The following is a 16,818-nucleotide window of genomic DNA, read 5'->3' as shown; positions in this document are numbered from 1 at the left end:
GCAAGAGGAGAATTCCTTTAATGACAAGAGTCAATTAATGGGAGATTTTTAGCTTTCAAGTCATAAAGAGCAAATTATAGTCTTGTTTCCTCTATAATTGATAGAGAATGAATTTCCTTGCTTTATGATCTCTGGTTTATGAGTAATTGTTTCATTTCTGCAAACCAAGTCAGTTRTTATGGGTTTATCATCTTGTATGGTGTGGATTGCAGCCACAGTCTAAAAGTTTCCTTTTAGAGAAAACTATAATGTCCTAATCTATTTTTTGGCATTATATCATTTATAGACAAAATGAACAGGATCAAACTACTGTTGAAGAATCATGGCATTTTTAGCTAAGGAAATGTTCTTGATGAAAACACAGATTTTATTAGTGATACTACAATTAAAWAAGCCATTATCAACTTCCTACAGATCTCCTAAGAGCAGCTCTCTTTCATTCTGGAGCCCAAATTACGGAAGCAATCTTCATAAAGGCCACTTCCCCAGCTATAGCGCCTGCTGTGATATGATTCATGCCTTTTGTCTTCTGCTTGGAATTTGGGGATGTTTATGAAAGGCTGTTATAAATACCGCATCTAATTCCTCTTTTCACAAGATGCTTTATTCACAAGTTAAAAAAAAAAAAAAAAAGGAAAGAAAATTGCATCACGTATGTACATCATATCATTTCCATTCCCATTGCCATCTGGCACTATTTTTGATGCCTCCTTCATATACATATTGAAAGGATGTGAGACCAGTGCCAGGCAGACTCTCTGGAGCACACATTTCAGTGCTACAGCTGGGAATTTAATGGGGCACAGGCATGTTTGAGACAATGAGTCTGTGTAAATGTGAATTTGAAGGCTGAAGCTGGAGTAATATGTGCTTGAGAGCAGGAGAGGTCATGCATAAGGATCCCAATTTCCATGCTGTGTATCACTGATACAAAAGTTATGAAAGTGAACAGTTTAAATATCTCAGCTCTTCTTATACTGTTCTGACTTTCATTTTCAGCAGGGAAGCAGTGGTGTCATAGGTACCTGTAAAGTACCTGGCTGTTGATTTACCCTGAAGTGTTGTCTAAAAATACATGTCAGATGTTTTTGGCATGGCAGTTTCTTTGAGACATCCCTGTGTCAGTACACTGCTAATTGCAGCAGGATCCTTTCTCAAAGAAAAGAGAGTTTTTCAAAGCAGGATGATCAGTTCAGACCCAGTGCACTCATCTTGTCTGCTTAAGGTGAAGCCTGATGATGATGGTTGCATTCATATGCAAGCAGTCTATTTATGTAAACCATTATGCTAATAAGTGACAAAATTATTGGTTGTGAAATTCAGATGGACTTCCAAATATAAAAAAAAAACTGTGGCCTTGTGACAGGGGAAAGGGAAGAATTCKGGAGTCGGGGATTTCTTGGCTGTGCAAGACACTTATCTGAAAAAAATAGAGAAATAATTTGGCTGCAGATTTAAACAGAGGGCTGATCCTTTTCTAAGGTATACCTAGTTATAGGTTACACTGCTATTTTTTCTTCTCTCTGTCCACCCTAGAATCAATGCCACCCTGAGTTCTAGCAACTGGGACAGAACTGGACATGCAGAAATTGTTGTCACCAGATGCATCCAGTCATTCATGGTCTGTGTTGCTGCCTGAGCTTCTGCCTCCCTTGATTGGGTCTGAGGCTCTGTAACATTCACCTGGAAAGGCAGTTCAGCTGAACCAGGCAGCRCAGTAGCTCTGAGGAATGCACACAATGGAGCAGAACCTGGAAGGAGGTGTTTTGGAGACCAAATAAATGCCTTGACATTGCTGAGCAGAGCCCAGCTCAGAACAACTGTGGAGTGCTCGYTGTCTGCAAGAGCAGTGTTTGCCTGCTCCCAAGGAGTGAAGCTTGTTTAAACAAGAAAGTTGAAATGGTATCTCTAGAGCCTGCAGGCAAATAAGCCCTGTCAAAGAGTGATATGGATGGAGCAGAAAAACAAAGTAGTTTGTGGTGGGTTTTTTATTTGTTTTGTTTTGTGGTTGTTTTGTCCTCCAGCTGAATAAAGGGTAAGGTGGATTATTGTACATGCTATTTCATGGTCTGGTATTAAGTCATTAAACTGATTTATTTTTAGGAAGATTGGTTTTTAATAGGCTGAGTACAAGTTAACCAAACTGCAGTAAACAAAACAAAAACTCATGAGTAATTAATATTTAATGAGTCAAAGGTTCAGTTCTCATCTCAGTAGCTTTGTTCTCTGCCCTGACATCCCAGAGAAGGACACAAAACCTTACTGTGGTTCTTCTGTATGATGTGTCAATCCTGGATACACAGGACAGATTCTGCAAGAGAAGAAAAGTCTATATAATTCCAAGAAAACAAAATGTAGCAAATGTGTCACAGTGAGCTATGTGACCCTGGCATCCTTAAAGCAGCACTTGGGATTATCAACTGCAAATGAAAAATAAATGGAATTATTTGAACTTCAGGAAGTGCTTCCAGAGGTTCACTGTATTCAGCTGCTTTTGCTGCTGGCTCCCCAGATGAACAAAACCAGATTTTGGGTTCTGCTCTGACAATGGCTATGTGGCATCTCAGGACAGGGCCTGCTACCATGGGGAGTGAAGCCCTGCCTGACAGCACCTGGCATCAGCCACTGATAATGAAGGGAGTGTTGATGACTGATTTAGAGCAAAGTCCTGTTTGCAGAGGGTTGGAATTAGATTAATTAGTTGTGCAACTGTTAAATGAATTTTCTGTTCATCACACTGATGTGATCAGGAGCAATAAGATCTGTCTAATCCAGAGCAAARAACATTTCCATCCCTGAAGCTGCCTGGCAGTAACAATTCCCCATGAACTGGATAACGTAATCTTTATGGAAACCCAACTTCTGACCTCTATTTATGCTGCAGGAGTTACACTGATTGATGCACACATTCCCCTTTCCAAAATGACTTTAAGGCACTAAGGCGTGTTTTTTCAGAAAGGGTAGGAAAGCTGAAAGCTCCCACTGGTAAAATAAAGAGAGCTGAATACAGTCTCTGCTCTGAATTGCTTTTAGGAGCTGTGCTTTCCCCTGGTTTACGAAGGGGAAGCAAAGCGGCTTTAAATGCGAGTGATGCAACACTGCCTCCCACTGCTGCATCCCGTTCCTCTGATGTCTCAGTCATGCTTCTGCCAGCACAAACCCACTGCTGCTTCCGTGGGAAGGCAATGGGACACAATAGATAATGCTAGGACCTTTCTCATTTTGTTTTCCATGCTGTTGATTCCACACGCCCACACGGATATATCTAGGTCCTTGTGCTGGGCGTAAGGCTAAACGCTGCTGGCAGTCTTCAGAGCAGGAACTGAAACTGCCATCTCCCTTCACAGAGATGGAATTTCAAGGAAGATATTAGAATTATAAACCTCCAGAGGACAGTAAAAGATGATGTTTCTTAATTTTTTTTTTCTAATCTAATTTACACCTCTTGGGACAGCACATGCACAGAGAAGCCTCCACACTGCTGCCAACCGTTTTTACATAGATAAATAAAAATCTGTTAGGTCACACATAATATATTTGKTTTTTACCTCAAATAGCCTTAAATTCACTTTAAATATAAATAAATGTTTAATATACTTCCATGCAAAAGAATGTGTACATACATTTTAAAATGTATYTTTGTCACCATCCCACCAAAGCCTGACGCTGAGAGCAAAGCAGAGTTTGAGAGGAAGCACTTTCCTGTGCCAGCTGATTGCTGGAAAGGCTGTCCTTGTCCTGTAGCAGCACCGTGGCTCACTGGGGGATACTTSTTTTTCTGAATTGGCCCTGTGGCAGGCTGCCTAATTCACTGTGGMAAGTACAGTTGTGTAGCCACTCACTTCCATTTCCCAGGACAGATTTGTCCTCTTTCTCAGATCTTTCCAGAAATGAAAAAAAGCACTCCAGTATTGGCCAGAGCTCACCTAAACAGGGATTATGTTCTCCATTGTGGGTTTCACAATGAATTGGGAGATATCTCAGTCTGACATTTCATAATTTCTTCTGACCTACCTAGGCTGCAGCAATCAAATCCCAGAATGTTCTGCTTTGAATTCTCATGGTTGTTGATATCTAAGGAGATTTAAGATTGCTGATTCAAGAGAATTAATGAAAGATCACATTTCAGAGACTGTATCAGGCCATGTATCAGTCTCCTGCACCATCATGTTCCCCAGACATGCTGCATCAGGGGACACACTTCTGCTCAACTCTCCCAAACCCATCCAGCCCGCGGGCAGCTGGCAGCAGAGCAGGCCTTACAAAACCTGACCCTGGATTCCCTACTTGTTAATCACTCAAGCAAGTTTAACTTGTTTTGCAAGATATTTTTTTAACAGCCATACAGTTACTTTAACTGTTTCCTATCCCTTCTATGACAAAAATCAGTGTTTTCTGGTTGAGCAGCTGYGTATCATCTGACAGTTTTTCCTAGCTGAGAATTGTAGTGTTTTCACACAATTTGGGCTGGAATCTGATAATTCAGTCCTAGAAGACCATAAAATTTGAGCAYGTGCCCCCTGACAATCTTTAGTTTTCTTTTGATTTCATAGGTGGGTTTCCAGTGACATGTGAGGTGTAATCTCTTGCATATGGTCTTTCTTTGATGAGGCTGCCTGTTCTTTTGATCTGGTGGGATGCTATTCCTGGCAGCCAACAATGTAACACCYATTAATTAGTTTTGRAACTGTCCAGTGTCATTTCAGAAARAGGGTTCAAAAGCCAAACAGCTGGGAAAATTAAATTTGTGGGTTGTAGTGTAGTGTTTTTTTCAGCCTCCACAAAACTTATCTATGGAATTTCTGCTTTTTTCTACCTTCAATTCTCCTGCTGTAAGCAACAGCAAAATGAAAGGAGAACTATGTATATTTTTTACAGAGCTTGAGAGTGCAGAGCGCCACTAAATCAGGGCTTTCTTTTGGGGCTGAGGTGGGTTGCATCCAGGAAGCCGAAAAAACTCGCTGGTATCTTGCGGTTGTAGGCTCGTGATTGACGCTGGGGCTGCGTGCGGGGGCTGGGAGCGAGCAGAGGAAATCCTTCCTGCTCTCTCCCGCTACGTGTGGAGCAGCGCACAGCTGGGGCCGTGCCTGCCTGCCGACACGGCCGGCCCGGCATCCCCGCCGAGCCGCAGGGCTGGCCAGCCCGCTGCTTATCTGGGACAAGAATGAACACCTTCCGTGCACGGGGGAGAGGCTTTTCATTTCCTCCAGGCGCCCAGGGGCTGCACCTGTGGGTCAATGCTCCGCAGCACGGCTCTTGCTCGGGAAAACCGTGTGAGCCCCTCAGGTCTCAGCAAGCTGCGTGGGTTAGCAATACATYCAGCCACAGAGAGACATTATTCCTGGATGCCAGATAATCCTGGCTGGTGGTGTTGATCTAAGAGAGCAAYCTGTGGAATATCTATCCACCTGCAGCAGCATGAATCCCTCCTGCTCCAGTGCAAGAAATCGTCACTGTTTTGGGGCACAATTGCTATGTCCCGGGATGTAGGGAAGATGTAGCAAACCCAAAGGCTGCCCCGGGGTTTATGTAAGTGCTTGCAGTTAGAAGGAGCAGATGGGTAACAACCAAAGCTACAGATCTTACATTTGTGCTTTTCCCATTCCAAAAATGGAAAAGTCTGTTCAAGAATCCTTAGTGGCCGACTGTGCTTCATAAAGAGAAAAATAAAACAATGAGTGGTTGTTCAGAAAGAGCAGCTATGGAAAATGCAAATTGGATCATAAAGACCTGAGAGGGGAACATCAGCTGCCYCTGGTTTGCCAGGTGCTGGAGCCTCTTCCAGCCCCGGACCATGGAACAGCCTGTTGCCAAATGAGAAAGCCTATCATCTTCTAACAGCAAAAGGCAAACTCAGTTCCATAGCAACCACATTATGTCTGATATGCTGGAAAGGCAGAATTCATGATGAGAAAAGAAAGCTGTGTGTGGCTTGGGAACCCGAAACTGCCGTTCTGACTATGGGAGATCAGAACAGATGACTTAGAGTAAGATATGGGATGCTGTGTTACAGAATTGGAAGGAGGCGATCATTTGTGAGCATTTTCCTATCTAGCRTAGGGAGAAAATAAGAAGGAATGATTTTCATAATCTTCTGATTTTCATTAGTTTCATTTGACTTCTGACTGTGATTTGTTTAAGTTGCAGTGACATCTTTTTWACATCTCTGCTGCAGGCAGGCAGGCAGCTGAATAGTGTTGCACCTTAGTAATCTTCAATTATAGTTGTTATTTTAGTACAGTTCACAGTCATTCCCTGCAATACAGAAGTGGAAAGTTCAACTCCCTCTCAAAAGAGCTGGATTAGGCSTGGATAATGTTCAGAGCAGGAGTCAGAAATGGTCAAAGGAATGGAGCTCCTTCCTTACAAGAAATTAAGAGTATGGTTCTTCTTGCTGGAAAAGAGGTGACAGTGGAGAGAGGAAGGCAGTCTCTAAGTGCTGGGGCAATRAAGAAAGTGAGACAGCTTTCACCACCCATTCCAGGCAAGCACGTGAGGGAAACCAGTGGGTAAGAAGTTTCAGGGCAAAACCCGAAGTTATCCTTCAAACATCTGTGGGCTCTGTAGACTCCTTGCCACAGGAACTGGCGAGTGATAAAGGTCTTCATGCATTTAAAGACTCATCAGAGGAGTCAGTAAAGGGCTGGTAAACACAAACACAGCCCATATAGTCCAGTAGTGCCTGCTCTGAAGGTTGTGACTGGTTGGCAGGATGTTCTGGGCAGTATCACTACAATGCATTTCCTTGCTTAATCATTTCYCTAGGAATCTATTTCTAGTCATTGTCAGAAGAGCATAAGTAATATTTGATCCAAGCTGATACTGTTTTCATATTCTCAGAGTCTTGGCATACAGGCAGTGACTATTTTTAATAAAAGGTCAGAAATCTCCAGTGGGTGCCTCTGTCGTGCCATGTTTCCTATCTGTTTTTTCTGTTGCAGCTCTGTTGAGCTTCCTCACTGTGCATGTCTCTGTTTCACCTTGACCCCACTCTGACACAAATTCCACCCTCCACGAAGGAAAACCCAGGTATAAAATGGGASTAAGCCCCTCCATACTACTGCCCCTCGGATGCCAGGGTGCCACATAGGTGTAAGGCATATTATGCTAAATTTTGGACCCTCGGGGTCTCGTCCGTATCTGTAATATYGTCATCAAGAGTGAAAGTTCTTACAACTTTCTTTTCAATTCCCATTTGTTTAGTTCTCCAGCTTAGAGTCTGTCCCATATCCCTGTGCTGAACTTGCCTTTTGAATGTATGCAGCCAGCTCACAGGTTTTGCTGTAGTCAGTTATTTCTTGGCTGTTGCATAGAAATTCTGAATTATTCTACTGGGATATTGACAGCTGTAGTTGGTTCACTTATTAATTGTGTGTCCTTTCATTTGCTTATCAGCTATATTTGGGGAAAAGAAGGCTTTCTTTGTACAAAATGTTTCATCCTTGGCTGCAGTAGGCTGGAACCTGATCCTGCTCACGTTAGCAGAGGGAGCTGAGGGTTTGGGTTACATTTGTGTAGAGTCGGCGAAGCTTTTCCTTGTTTTTGTGACTGTGTTGCCCTCTGCTGACTGGTAACGGTTTGGAAGATCCTGAAAGCCCTCGCAGAGCAGCTCAGGTATCTACCGGCATTCTGCAGCTGATAGAGGGATGTATTTTTTACCTGGGATGTCAGCTATGCTCTCYTATCTACGATTAGCTGTGTAGCCATAGTTAGGAATTCCCCAGTTACTCAACAAATTGAATATCCGCCTCCATTAACGTTTTCAGCTCAGCTAACATTTTATTGATGTTTTGATTGTAACTAACAAGTCAAAATTAAACAGACAAAGCTTTGAAACAGGTTCTGTATCACCTGTAAACAGTGTATAATGCCTCTCATYGGCTGGTTTAAGAGAATCACAATATGACACACTGTATGGAGGGAGGATAGAATTTGACAGTAGCTTACACAAGAGCTAGTTTTCAAGGACAGGGAAAGGAGATGACAACTATTTGAAAGTAGACGCAAGTCTGCGCAAAGAGAGAAATCCATCAGAAAATGTAAAGCTGGAGATGATTATGTACTCAGGCATGAACCACTCCAGACTCATCTTCAGAATTGAAAGAAAACTATTACTTACATAGAATGTGCTCTTCCCTACAATCCCTAAAAAAGCTGTTGYCCTGGACCCTGATCCTTTCCCAGGAGGCAACTGAGGAGCAGCATTTATTGAAATATTAATGGAGTCATTTGTGTCAGGTGGAGAAAGAGTAATCTGCCCTTTGACATGGCAGGTTCCTATCTCAGTCTCTCACATAAAAATTGCTTTGAATAGCTCCATCAAGATTTCAGCAAAGTCTTGTTGATAATGCACACCTCCTATTTGTTGTCAGCTTTGAGACTTGCAATTGAAAAAGCAGAGCCTAAGCTGGAGGCAGTGTTTACTTTATTTACAAGGACCGAATGCAGACAGCAAAGGGAGATTGAATGGTGCTGGYAGACAATGTAACAATACTGCAGGCCCAGATGCCCTAGATCTGACTTGCAACTCTATCCTAGATTATACTTCTTTCTAAAACATCCAGGGTCAAGGTGGACTGAGCTGAGTATGTGATACCAGTTCAGCCAGAGAACATCTAACATCTCGGACACATTAAAAATACCACATATCCTTGCAAAAAGAACTATTAGCTCAAATAGCGTGATTCACACTTTCAATTTAATGAAGCTGCCCAGGAAGATCCTGCATTTACAAATTTAGGCAGCTGTTTTTACATTTTTATTTGGTTATCAGATAGTTTCTTGCCAATAAGCATCATTTTGATAACTAAAAGCAAGTGCAGCTGCACAGCYATTTGATGGCCAGAGTTGCCCCTTTTTATGAATTCCATAAAGTTCTATCCTAACAGTAATATTCTCTTTTCATATTTGGTTTCACCTTTTTGTATGTAATTTTATGTGATTTTGAAATGTAGAAGAGAATCTAAATGTACTGTTGCATACAGTGTTGTATCATACCCTGACAGGCAGCAGCCCATCAATGCAGGACAAGACTCATACYTGCCCCTATTTACATCAGTGCTGCAGCTTTTTAAAACTTTAGTTCTTTTTCTGTGAACATCCGAAACATGTGGGTAAGCCCACATATGATGATAGGCACATGCCTGCAAAATATCAAACTTGGTTGAATTCTACAAGCTCTAAATAAAGAAAGGAGAGAAAGTTCCAGAGMATCTTTAACCTGTGATGATAGAGGAAGAGGCACACTTTCATAAACATGAACTGACTTCATTGTATGTTTAATTAAGGAAACTCATTTAAATATGACTCAAAGATTCATATTCTCCCAATGAATATTGACACTTGTGGTAGATTTACTTCTTGTTTGAAATGTGGTTACCATTAATTGCCTGMATATATTGGGATGACTTCTGATTATGTCGATAATGTCAAAAGCATTTTTGGGAAGAGACTTTCTCAGTTGTCACTCATTAAGGACAAAGCAGATGTCATTGCAATTAGGAGCTATACATACTGCTTATTTTTAAGAGCATCTAGATGAGCATGCTCCTGCTCAGGTTTGTTTATTTACTTCAAATCTGCTTTCTAGCTGGAGACCATTTAGGAGATAAGGACCACAGCCAGGTGACCTCTCATCTCCTGCCCTGACATTCTTTTTATAAATGTTAATGCTCTCCTTATTGGAAATGAAATGTACAGTATTCCGCTCAACAAATGGTTAATCGTTGGGAAGGAATACCCAAACAATATATWCACACCTTTTTTTTAACTGATGTGTGCACTGTGGTCTCTGAGTGACACAAGTAAATTTGTATCAGATTAATACTGGATTGATTTTACCTCATTCTGTATTTTCCTTCTAGTTTTGTACCATATTCTGTCTTTCTTCTTTTTATTCCCCCTCTTCTTTCCATACTATATTATCTCATGCTGTTCTTGTATCAGCACAATCTCCTGGTTCTCTTCCACCTTCTTTCTTCCCAGGAAAAGTGGCCATTAACTCCACCAGTACCACCACCCTTTCCGGATGGATGTGTCTGGACATGGTCAGCAGCCTGGAGAAGAATACCTGTGAGGTATTCTTTATTTATGAGAAGAATACCTGTGAGGTATTCTTTATTTATGAGAAGAATACCTGTGAGGAGCTGTGATAATGCTTCTACACATACTTTTGGGTGTAAATGATGAGGCAGCACTCAATGTGGCAAAGGATCAGGCCTACCAGGTGAGATGGAGTGAAGGAAGCTKGGGCTTTTCAGGTGGAAAGTCATCACAGAATGACAGAATATTTTGAGTTGGAAGGGACTCACAAGTATCACTAAGTCCAAATCMTGGCCCTGCACAGCACCATCCCCAAGARTCACACTGTAAAATATTACTTGTCTTTGGGATCTCTTGTATTCCTAATTCCTTTTGGCCTGCTACAGCCAAGTTTTCTATGGAAATAGAAATCTTAAATAYCTCAAGTATTCACCTGTATCATGAAGGCAGCAGCCAAGTACCCTCAGAAGCATGAGGTAGGTGCCCTCCCTCAGAAGCACAGGTAGGTGAGCTGACTTGCATGGTTACACATCAGAGATGCCACACGGGCATCTCAGCAGCCTGGCTGATCCCCAGAGAGCCCATGGGGGTCTTGCTGTTACAGCTGCCCTAATTGCAGCTGCCTCACCTAATCACAGGTAGCCCAAGCAGGTGGTGCCAAGCCTGGGGAGAACAGGCTCCAGCAGCTCTGCAGACAGAGCCTTGTGCTGTTCAGTAAAAGTTTTACCAAGGTTCACCAGAGGAAAAATGAGGGGAGCTCTCCYTATGCAGGCTGTGAGCTGTTCCAGCTGGATGCAATCAATCCCTTATCTCCCTTTGAGGGAGGACACTGCCAGTGTGGGAAGCACCCCTGGGTGTCCTSAGCTGTGACAATGAGSCCCAAGTGAGGGTGACTGCATGGGCATGGCCTCTCCTGGGACRGGGGGGCAGAGGACATCAGGGCAAACAGAGCCATGTTTGGACAGCAACAGCACACTTTTAATCCTATTTTTTCTCAGATGTTTGATAAAGATTCGAGTCTGTCTCCTTTGTAGGAGCTAGGAGCTAGAAATTCACTGCTTGGCACAGTAATCCTTTTTCTTTAAACACAAGCCCTGGAAATGGTGAAGCTGACATTTCCTACAACATTTTTACAAAATTCGTAGGGAAATAGTAATCCAATCATTCTTAGGGGCTTAGAGCTGAGTTTGATTAAGTACAATAYCAAGGACAATAGGACAAGTGCCTGAAATGAAAACATGTCCATCCCTGAAGTTAGTGCAGGAAAGTGTGGTAAAACGAGTTTGTGCTGAGGGGGAAAGAAAAACAGGAGTGGGAGAAAATCCCATTTCAGTCCTCCAACTCCATCTGTATAACTTAATTATAAATGTGTTCTTCACAGAAGAGCAGATACACCATAATTCTTTTTTTCTTTTGATTTCTTCATAGTCCACATAGTATCATTACAAAGCAAAGGAAATTTCCATGGGGAGGGAGGCTGACAGGTGGCATGCCCTGGAGGAGGCTTTTGAACAGATGCTTGCAGGAAGCCCTAGAGCAGCCTTTCCCCTCTGCCCTTAGGAAAGCCAGGAGAGGGTCTTTATTTATTGACTGTCTCTCTTTCTCATTGCATACAAATCCTATGGAGGCTAATGGTGTCTGGGGCTCTGATAAACCCTGACAGGACATCAGCCCTCCACGGACTTAGCTAGCCTCTTCCTCCCCTACTTACTCCTGCTGTAAACTGATTTCCCCATTGGCAAGGAGATACCTTCAGCAGGAAAATCCCAAACTCCAYGATGTCTGTGCTGATAAACTCAGGTTCAGGGATGTCCAGAGAAACCTTGTCCCAGTGGAAAGTGAGAAAATACCTCAAACATTCCCCAAACCCCAAGGCAGCTGGCTGTGGTCAYAATTATTGAACCCTGGGTTTTAAAGGAGTGTGAGAGTCAAGAGTTTGGTAGTTTAACTGGGATGTTGCTGGATGGTGCCATAAAGCCAGAGAAGATCAGCATATAAGAAGAGAATGACCCATAAGAGGGCACTGCTTTTTATATAAAAGCTGTGTGAATAATGGTCCTTCTTTGAAGCTTTTCAATTGTCTGCAGAATGCAGAAATCTCTATCAGGGCTGAGCTCTGTCTTTACTGCTCCTTCCTTCTGTGGCTGTTAGACTGAGCTGCCCTCGGGAGAGAATCTACAGCCAGTGTCACTGCTGCTTACAGGCCTGCTGAAGCACTTGCTGAAGCATTCGCTTTCCTTGGAGCTTGTCAGAGTTACTGTCATAATTTTTCATTGTTCGACTTCATTTGCAATACCATTTTCTGGAGGAGTATCCCTGCCATTTTGGGCTGCTGCTAAGCCCCACTGTCAGTCAAAGCTCCACAAAGCTCATTATTCTGTATCYACACAAGTGTCAGTTCCCTTTGCTTTCCTGGCTGTGACTGTATTGCTGTTGTTTTCGTCCCAGTCCTCATTTGTGGCTGTTTTCCTCCCTCACACAGTTATATGCAATGAGTTTTCCCTGAAAATTACCTGGTGCTGCTTTTCCAGCCGCTGAATGACACAGGTAACAGCAGCTTCACTGTAAATCAGCTCCTATTTTCTTTAGTGCTATTATCTAAACTTACTCTGAGGAAATCTAGCTGATACCATGATAAAGCTGAGCAATSCCTGTTTTCAATTTATTCTTGATTTTGACAGTTCCCAGCTCTCCCAGGAGGAGATGCAGGGAATGTCATGCACATTTACCATTGTTCCAGCAATGCTGGTTTGGCTCAGCCAAGGCTTGGCCATGTTCTGTGTTCCCTGGTCAGTGTTTACAATGCATCCTGAGCTGCGAGTTTTCAAAAGAAGCAATCATATCAGGAACTAATGGTCTGTTAAAAAAAACTATTCTGTTCTTCTTCTCTGTCTGATTTATCACAAAGCCAAGCAATGATAACTGGTGAGATCAGGGTGCAGAGTCCTACTGCTGGTTTGCAAAGCCATGSTGTAAATCAGACCAGCTGGCAGCTGAGGAGGATATATTTGGGTATGATTTTGCAGCAACCTACTCTGGCCATTGCATTGCTAGCAACCTGTAAAATGGGAATGTTCAGCAGGTGTGGCAAGGTCCATTTGTAAAAAGGTCATCTGTAAAAACATCTCRCTGCCCTGTTCTCATATCCAACCTGCCTAAGTCCTCTGGATAGGCTTGGCTCCTCTGTAGCATAGATGCGTTCAAATAAAGCTTCAATTTGGAGGGCATTTGGGTTTTCTGTTCTCCATATAGWGACATTCAGTGAACTGAAATCATGGGCCTTGAGAGACATGTGGAGCACCTTCATCCCTTCCTTAGGCTAGTCAGAAGAAATACACAGCCATACTCTCCCTCCCACTGAGAATATGTTCCTGAAAAGCATGAGCACTAGCCATGCAATGGATAGGGAAGCAGTTTTTCTCGTCAGAATTAATGGGCAGATAAGTGTTGGAAATTATCTTGGCCTCTTTTTTTAGGGACAGAGCACTCAAGCATTATCTGCCCTTCACGCTGCATTGACTTGACTGATCTTGATTCATCTGAGGAAGATGATGCTGAATGTGGCTGTTCAGAAAGAGGCACAGAAAACACTTACAGTAAAAGATGTGTGCTGGGTGTTCATTCTCAAGGATAAAGCAGCYAAGACAGTGGACTGCCTGTGTCCTCCTCAGGTGATGATCGGGACAATCCTGCTCCGGTGTCTTCATCCTCTACATAACATTATTCTGTTCTTGTGTGTGTAAGGTATGTTTCCTAAGTCCCTGACAAGTCCTCCTCCRTTTCATTATTTCTAAGGGAAAAACYGGTTCATTATCCAGTGAATTCAATCACTTCACCAGCCAAGCTGAACATTTGATGTAAAATTTTGGAGACAACTCTTGCTGCTGCTTTTTAATAGTCACATCTTCCTCCTCCYCTCCTTCSTCCTCAGATGAATCAAGAGTCAGTCAAGGTGAACRATGGAGACGATAGTAATGGGGATGGTTGGTAGAACAGGGGCTTGAATTATCAGTGTGGCTCTCCAAAGTGATGGATACAGATATGACATGAGTCACATGGACAAAGGGGTGCTGCAGGGCTGCCAGAGGAGAGCTGGGTACATGCATATCAAGAACTTAGTTTCAATATGCTCTAAAATTTAGGCCCAGTTCCTTCTTCTTATCCATGAATTCTRGGCAGGAGTATCTCTGCTTCCTGCACAGGTAGTTCCCTTCTTCGTCTGCTGATCATACACGATCACTTCACTACATATCCTTTCTTTCTGCCCTTTATTTCTGTGTGTTCCTGGGTGGCTGGAGGGGAAGTGTGGCTGGTGTGCAATCTCACCATACGTCACGACTATTGCATCCATAGTCTGCAGCCTATTCTGCTGCCTATTTGTGGAAGTGCAACCACTTACTATATTGCACAGGGACTGTTTTTCTAAAACAATTTTCTGGATATCTTAAAAATTGCATCTCAGTTCCCTAAGCCAGCCAGTAGAGTGAGGGCTGTGAGTTTTGACATTTAGRTTGTGGTTTCACAACAGGGACTCCCACTGACTGTCCTTCCCTCCACYCACTCCTTCCCGTTCCTTCCCATTCCCTGGAAGCCCTCCTGCTGTGCACACAGGGAGGAACATGGGTCTAGCCTCCCTTGGGTAGGGAAGGTTTTCTGGGTGACCAGCTGCTTTTTAATGAGCAGAGCTGCATCATACACTGAGTCAATCTAACCAGCTCTTCARAAAGTTGAAATCTTTCTTCTCTTCACTCCATGTTCTTCTTTTCCTCTTTTCCTCCTCTCCCCACTCCACCCCATGTAGCAATGCTGACACTCCCTAAGTTACTTTGTGAGGCAGATCAGTTTCTTTAGGTTTTCCTCCCCATTTTCTGCCAGTCAGTGATCAGTCTGGCAGAAAATGAACCATGTTAAACCAGACTGGCTATGTTGCCAAATCAGTCCCCAGCACACCCAGCTGCCGACTCCAAGGGACGGGACCCTGCCCTCTATCCCCAGTGGTGTGTTGCAGCCCTGCTGCTGTTGTGCAGTTCAATGTGCAAATTCAGGGGAAGACCTTCATTGTCCTGCTCGTTTTTTGCAATACTCTGGTGGCTCAGAGCAGGTCCAACTAGTGCTGGAACCACTACAAGGAAAGCAGGAATGCAGCCCTGCTGTGTGATGACAACTGGAGTGGTTTGAGCAGGGTTCATGAAATGAATTGGCTCTGGTGTGGGTTCAGCAACCTGCAGGGCTGGGACAAGTATAAGAGCAGGCTGGGGTTGAAGGTGTGGGGAAAGGACTGGAGGATCCGACCTCCCCACCCAYGGTCGGTAAGGTGCAACTTGGGCGCAGAGTGTCCCATGATGGCAGCAGCCCAGTGTGCACAAGAAGCCACCAAAGCCCATTCCTGGCTAATGTCAGAACTTCTCAATTTCCTGTTCTGAGCTCTGACAGCCTCTAAATCCCACCTCTTGACAGAGGAATTGGAGSGAGGTGCTTCTTCTGCAATGTGACCATCCTGTTTTCTTGAGCACTGCAATTTGAACAGGAATTGTTTGGATCTAGGGAGTCTTGATTTTGTGGCTCGAAAGGCAGTAGATGCAGGCCTGGAAATAGACTGCTCACTATGTATGTGCAGTTACATATAGGTAAATGTATGCACGTATATATATGCAACTGCATAAATTCATGGAAATCCATAATCTRGAGAGTCACACTGCTTGGGCTGCCGCAACAGCTGAGTTTTCCTCAAGTGTAATGGTTCCTCAATATAAATTGGGAAAAAAGAAACAAAGAAGAACTGTGTACATATTACTTAAATTGAGCAATTCTTTTCTTGTGATGGTTAGAAATTATGCATACAGAAAGCCCCCTTGGTCCCAGTCAATATGCTCAATTATATTTTTTCAGATAGCAAGCTGATGTGCTATGCAAGCTGCCATTTTTATCTGACCACAATTACTCTTCTTCATTGTTGGGATTCCTCAGGTCTCATGGGACAGATTTCTTCCATGGTGTCATTCACAAGAGCTCACATCAAACTGCTTTATCATCTGTCTGCAGTGTTTCACTGCTGTTATCAAGCAGTAACACAGCTCAGAGATGCAACTATTGTGATCCCAGAAGATTTTGAATTTATGGCTTAAAATAATCCAGCGGTTTGAAGAGTATTTGAAGTCATCCTAACCACTTGGTTTTACTCTACTCAAAAATGAGCAGGTTATTGCTGTTAGCATGCCTAATGCAATGTTTTTGCAGGATTTTCAGTGACTAGTAWCTTGAGTGTAGAAGACAGTCCTCATAATTTTAATGAAGGAGAAATCAACTTCATAGATTAACTTGATGTTTTCCTGGGCAAGAGTGTTTGCTTTACATGATGGATTTGCCCTGACTGCAGCCATTTATTTCTTATTAAATTSGCCAGCCAGGATCCACAGATGAGAGAATAAGCTGGTTTAGCTGTAATTTACATGAAGTACCCCTATATTTTCGCAGTAGAGGTTTTTTCGGGAGGCTGTGTCAAGCCAGCCTCTCCCCTGAATGCAGAAACAGACTGAGCCAGCTTCTGAGTGTTTACTGAGACAAGAGCTGTCCCATTTTAATTACACTGATAACAGTTCGAATGACCCAGTCACCACTTGTGTTAATGCAGTAGAAAAGAGCCTGTGTTGTTACAGCTATTCAAGACTAGAAGATACCYAAGTTAGTTTCAGATAGCTTCATACTGGGACAAGTATGTCAGCGCTGGAGTTTTACCTGGTGTAACTGAAATTTAAGGTGTCACTTAAATAAAAATAG

This window comes from Malurus melanocephalus, unplaced genomic scaffold, assembly GCF_030028575.1.
Source record: "Malurus melanocephalus ecotype Western Australia unplaced genomic scaffold, MMel_1.1 scaffold_70, whole genome shotgun sequence".
NCBI lineage: Eukaryota > Metazoa > Chordata > Aves > Passeriformes > Maluridae > Malurus > Malurus melanocephalus.
The sequence above is the reverse complement of the archived record's forward strand: the minus strand, read 5'-3'. Positions refer to the sequence as shown.